Here is a 6,412-nt window from a genome sequence, read left to right on the forward strand (position 1 = left end):
AACAGCGGACCAGGATTTGACAAATTGGGTTGATGTATATGGCTTCTATGGTATTGACTATTTATTGATTTTTTTTACATATAATTATATAAAAAATAAAAAATAAAAAATAAAAAATAAAAAATAAAAAATAAAAAATAAAAAATAAAAAAAAATAGTATTGCTCATATAGCCTGTACTTATTTATTAATATTATCTACGTAGAAATGATGGCTTGTAGGTTACTTCTTTAGATTGTGTACTGTGAATAGGAACAGCTTCCTCCCACACACACACACACACATCTACATCAATGCCCGATTCTTCCCCCAAAGTCCATCTTGGCCAACATTCCTAGAAACCAGACAGTGGTGAGTTTTCCACCCTCTCCTTTTGTGCTTGACTATGAATTAAGATCACCTTGAAGGACTTTTCTTCACCATGCACTCAAACGGGCCCATTGTGTCCAAAAACATCCCTCGCAGCAGCTCGACACCACAGGGAGTCAAGCCGGCTGAAAAATCTTGCTACTGCGGTGTGGTCTTTGCACACACTTGTGAAATGTGGTGTGTCAACTCCAGTGGTGGTTTGCCAGGAGGCTCAGCAAGCCCATCGTATGAGTAAAAATAATAGCCCGCCGAAACAGAGACCTTTTTTTTTCCATCCCCAAAAAGAACTCTGATGTGTATCCCGTTGTCATGGAAATACAGCCGGGATTTTTCTGTCCCTAGCAGGACTCTGCGTCAGAGAGGAAGGAGCCTCTGGGAGCAATTACAGAGCGGGGGAACGCGGGTAGCGATGGAATAAAGGCGGCCATAATGTCTGCATGGAAGAAAGAAGCTGACGAGGTGAAAAGGAAAGTGATTTAGACAGTGTATTCACTATTGTGTCCAAAACTACTAACTTAGACACCACACACACCAATGGGCTGTAGGGTCGGAAAATAAGGCCCTATATGTCAGCTCCCATCCAAACTGACCTGAATGCTCAACTAATGTTAATCCGCAGTACAGTAAACTCCAGGAAAACACAATGCACCCATTCAGAATACATGCTTGCCTTTCAAACGCAGGAACACGCGTCTCTACTTTGTTGCTTCCCACCAAAACAGTCCTGGATGACGTGAAAATCAAGTGTTAAGTGCACTGAGAATTTCCACAAAGTAGGATTCAATCTAAATAAATGGAATGTTTTCATAGTTATAGCATAGAAAACCAGTTTATGACTTACTAAATATATTTCTTTCACGAGTGGTTAGTGCGCAGACCTCACAGCTAGGAGACCCGAGTTCAATTCCATCCTCGGCCATCTCTATGTGGAGTTTGCATGTTCTACCCGTGCATGTGTGGGTTTTCTCCGGGGACTCCGGTTTCCTCCCACATTCCAAAAACATGCTAGGTTAATTGGAGACTCCAAATTGTCCATAGGTATGAATGTGAGTGTGAATGGTTGTTTGTCTATATGTGCCCTGTGATTGGCTGGCTGGCCACCAGTCCAGGGTGTAGCCCGCCTCTCGCACGGGATAGGCTCCAGCACCCCACCACCCTTGTGAGGATAAGCGGTAGAAAATGAATGAATGAATGAACATTATTAGAGACCTCTCGACATGAAATAACACCCCTATAATCACTTTTACACACATTTATAGTAAACATAACAGAAAATAATACATTTAAGGCATAAACAATTAAGACATAAATAATATTTACATTTTTTGGAATGTTTATGTTCGGTTCCTCCCACATTCCAAAAACATGCTAGGTTAATTGGCGACTCCAAATTGTCCATAGGTATGAATGTGAGTGTGAATGGTTGTTTGTCTATATATGTGCCCTGTGATTGGCTGGCCACCAGTCCAGGGTGTACACCCTGCCTCTCTCCTGAAGACAGCTGGGATAGGCTCCAGCACCCCCTGCAACGCTCGTGAGGATAAGCGGTAGAAAATGAATGAATGGTTTAAACCATCTAGACATTAAATAACACACCTATATCCTCACATTTACACTCCTAATATGCTTCATTTACACCAGATTGCAAATTCGTAGGCTACGGGATCACTGCAGGAACACAAGAGAGAAAGCAAACTAGTTAGCCTATAATATATTTATTGTAAACTTGAGAAAGGGATTCAAATTGGGGAAATTGGGGAAGAAGGGTAAAGTAAGAAGCCAAAAATGTACCACTTCCACACGGAACGGGAGGAAAACCAAGACCATGTCTGATGAGATGCAGTGTAATATGTCATTAATATACATATACGCATATAAGTTTATTGTTCAGTTGATAGCGTCTCTGGTATTTCCTTGTATGAACAAATTAACTTGTGTCAATAATCCAACTTAAGTCTTGTTACTAATGTCATATGACAGTATAACAGTTCCACATGTGCACATTTAGTTTAGCATGTTTTTTTTTTTTTTTTTTTTACAGTACTCCACCCTCAAAAGGACGGAATCTGTGCTGTCACTCCACCCAGGCATGCAACCTTTGACCGCCAGGAAGTGACAATCTGAATGGAACTGTTGTTGTCGGCATTGTGCGCTCATTTGCATTTTTCCAGCTGTCATAAGCTACTCACTGTGATGTGAAAATCAGTTTATTAGAAACACAACACCACACAAAATAACCAATCAATCAACCTCGGCAAGGGCTGCAACTATGTTTGTAATATTTTGGTGACCTTATTTAGCTTTATGAAAGGGGCAAAATATTAGAAACAGCTGTCAGTTATGATGCAGTGCAATGTTGCACACTGCTGCAAATGCAGCTGATGAGAAATGTCCCTTAATCTAGAAGATTATGGTAATGGTAATGGTTTAATTTCATTTGAACATGCATCAGATTACAATTGAATGCATCACATGATCAGTTCACAGTTCCACATGTCCAAAAAGAGCAGGAAGAAGCAAAGCTTATTAAATCCTACCCCTCCATCTGGTACTTTTACAATCAGTAACTGTTACATTTGTTCACTTCCTGCTTTCCATAATACAGTTTAAGGTTTTTTTGGGGGGGTTTTTTGCGCGTCCAAAAGGAGTAGGACGAAGCAAAGCTTATTAAATCCTACCCCTCCATCTGGTACTTTTACAATCAGTAACTGTTACATTTGTTCACTTCCTGCTTTCCATAATACAGTTTAAGTTTTTTTTGTTTTTTTTGCGTGTCCAAAAGGAGTAGGAAGAAGCAAAGCTTATTAAATCCTACCCCTCCATCTGGTACTTTTACAATCAGTAACTGTTACATTTGTTCACTTCCTGCTTTCCATAATACAGTTTAAGGTTGTTTTTTTTTGTTTTTTTTTGCGTGTCCAAAAGGAGTAGGAAGAAGCAAATCTCATTAAATCCTACCCCTCCATCTGGTACTTTTACAATCAGTAACTGTTACATTTGTTCACTTCCTGCTTTCCATAATAGTTTAAGGTTTTTTGGGGGGTTTTTTTGCGTGTCCAAAAGGAGTAGGAAGAAGCAAAGCTTATTAAATCCTACCCCTCCATCTGGTACTTTTACAACCAGTAACTGTTACATTTGTTCACTTCCTGCTTTCCATAATACAGTTTAAGGGTTTTTTTTGTGTTTTTTTTGCGTGTCTTCTCAAAGATTTTCTCACACTCAATCAGCGATGTCACATAGTTTCAAAGTCAGCCGGATGACAACTTTGCTGAAACACGATAAAAACATGACACTGAAGCAATGACTGAAGGCTTTCAGTAAAAAGTATCAAATCCTCTTTTGTGTTTTGTCCTCCTACTGAATGAGGTGTGGAGTTATGAGCAGCCAAGAACTCGGTTAGTAGCTGACCTCGGGTCAAATACTGGACAATCCTTTCACCCGGCACTGCGAAGGAGACTTCACAGTGGTCGCCTGCTGTTGGGATGTCATGGCTTTGCTCTGATTTAACACTTTCTGTGGGTGTTCTGGCCTCTGAGGTCACTGCAGAGAAAGCTCGGACTCCTTGAACAAGACGTCTACAGTCTCACTGAACCAAAAAAGCTAATCTCTATTTGTCAGAAAAAAAAAAGGACCGACTACAATGATGAGGTCTCAGCAGTGGATTATCTCCGTGCTGACAAGATGTATGTTTTCACACACACAGTGGAAATACCATACTGGAGGCGTGTGTGGAGGCTCGGGCCTTTTACACCAAAGCACATACTTAAAAGGAGCGTGCTACATTCGGATGTCAGGTGCAATTGCCTTGTAACTTCCTGACTCAGCGTCTATCGTGTAATGACAGAGCAGAAATAAGAACTTTAGCATGGCCACTCCCACGACTCCCAAGTACCACAAAAGTGCCTCTCACTTTTAAGTGTGGTTACACAAGCTACACATTTAGTAGTATTTATACATACTATATACGTACATATAGATGTCTGTGTGTGTATTATATCCATACATAAACACACACACACACATATATATATATATAATATACTATATACACACAGTATATACTGCACAAGGGCTGTCAATCAATTAAAATATTTAATCTTGATTAATCACATTTTTGTCCATAGTTAACTTGGAATTAACAGCTTTCTTTCAACTGCTACATGGCACTCATCATTGAACCAAGGATAGTACCGATGCATTCAAGGTATGAAGCAGAACTAGCCGAGTTTACATGAGGAGTTTTTCTCTTTCCCAATGAACTTTCCAAAAACAATGGTATACACGGAAAGGAATATTCCAAATCGCGTGTCTACATGCGCCGCTATAATCAACCAGAATAGTCAATGGGGCATACGCAGTAAAACATAAACATTAACATCACGTGATACCGACTTCCTCCAGTTTTTCTTTCACTTGTTGGAATAACTCCGTATTGCCAGTTTTTCCTTCGTCCAGTTTTGAAATTTAGTTTGGATCAAAAACAAACTTTCCGCAGCAGTCCAGTGCCGATTGCTGGCCTCCATTTTTAAAACGGAAGAACGTCTTGAGCTGCGTGTTACGGCATATTTGAGCACGCAATGAAAGAACGCACCGGGGATAAATTTAAACAGGAAAAGATCAAATTCAATCTTGCTAATATTTTATAATTAAACTCCGAACATGTTTTATATAGATATATATATATATATATTATTTTTTAATGAAAACTGGACTTGTTAATGGCTTATAGAAGGGTTTAGATTCTGTTCCACAGATGGCGCTAATGCACACGAAAGCAGCTTGCCAACCGCCAATAAACAACAGAAGAAGAAAAACACCACGAAAAAGAACGCACCCTGACAACTTTCCGATTGAGCGGGTACAAGATACCTCAATCGGATTGGGGAAAGGAATATTCCACCCCTGTGAATCCCATTATATATTCATTCGGATTGGCACTTTTCTTTGGGAATGAGGTGTATACAAAGGTTACATTCTTTCCGTTGAGCATGTTTTATATAGATATATATTTTCTTTTTTAATAAAACTGGACTTGTGAATGGCGTATAGAAGGGTTTAGATTCTGTTCCACAGATGGCGGGAATGCACACGAAAGCTGCTTGCCAACCGCCAATAAACAACAGAAGAAGAAAAACACCACGCAGTCTGACAACTTTCCGATTGAGCGGGTACAAGATACCTCAATCGGATTGGGGAAAGGAATATTCCACCCCTGTGAATCCGATTATATATTCATTCGGATTGGCACTTTTCTTTCGGAATGACGTGTATACAAAGGTTACATTCTTTCCGTTTGAGCAAATAAACCGAATGCAATTGGAATATTTGGGTCCATGTATACGTGGCTAGTGACGTTATTCTTCATACAGGACCATGCTGCATTGGTACTTCGCCCTTTTGAGACAGTAGTCCAGTAAGGAACTCATACAAAACACAAAAATGAGAGATTTGCTATGTGCAATTTACTGTTTACGCTGTACATTGTTGTTCATATATTTATTCTCCACATTATTACTATTATTATTATTTATTAATATACGGGAGCCAGGCAACGACATTTCGTTGGCAATTTCACTGCTGTGTTATTGTGCAATGACAATAAAGGAAATCTATCTATCTATGTGTAACCACTACTACACTTAATAGTACTGTAACTCGTAATTGTTTGTGAGTACATTATCCTACTATGTTTCTGTCAACAAGCACCCTGGTAGGTCAAGTAAATCCGCACAAAAACTGGGCACGGAACAAAAAGCAATCCTCAAAACCGGGACGTAAAAGAAACTAAAATACCTAAGCACACAACAAACAGTCAACACAGCAATGTTTCTAGTAGAGCAGTACAAGCGACAGCGTCTGCCTCCTATATGCCAGCTCCACCTGATTGGTAATCAGACACACCTGGGACGTGTCACCACTCTGCAGCGAAGGGGGGGGAGGGACTACACACCACAAAGCTTCTAACCCACTACATTCAACCATTACACACATTGTAACATGAAGTGATGGATACCTGGAAGTGAACCTTCAATCTCACATTTGCA

The sequence above is a fragment of the Doryrhamphus excisus genome, linkage group LG17 (assembly GCF_037039965.1).
Source record: "Doryrhamphus excisus strain RoL-2023G ecotype Guam linkage group LG17, RoL_Dexc_Guam_v1.1, whole genome shotgun sequence".
Taxonomy (NCBI): Eukaryota; Metazoa; Chordata; class Actinopteri; order Syngnathiformes; family Syngnathidae; genus Doryrhamphus; species Doryrhamphus excisus.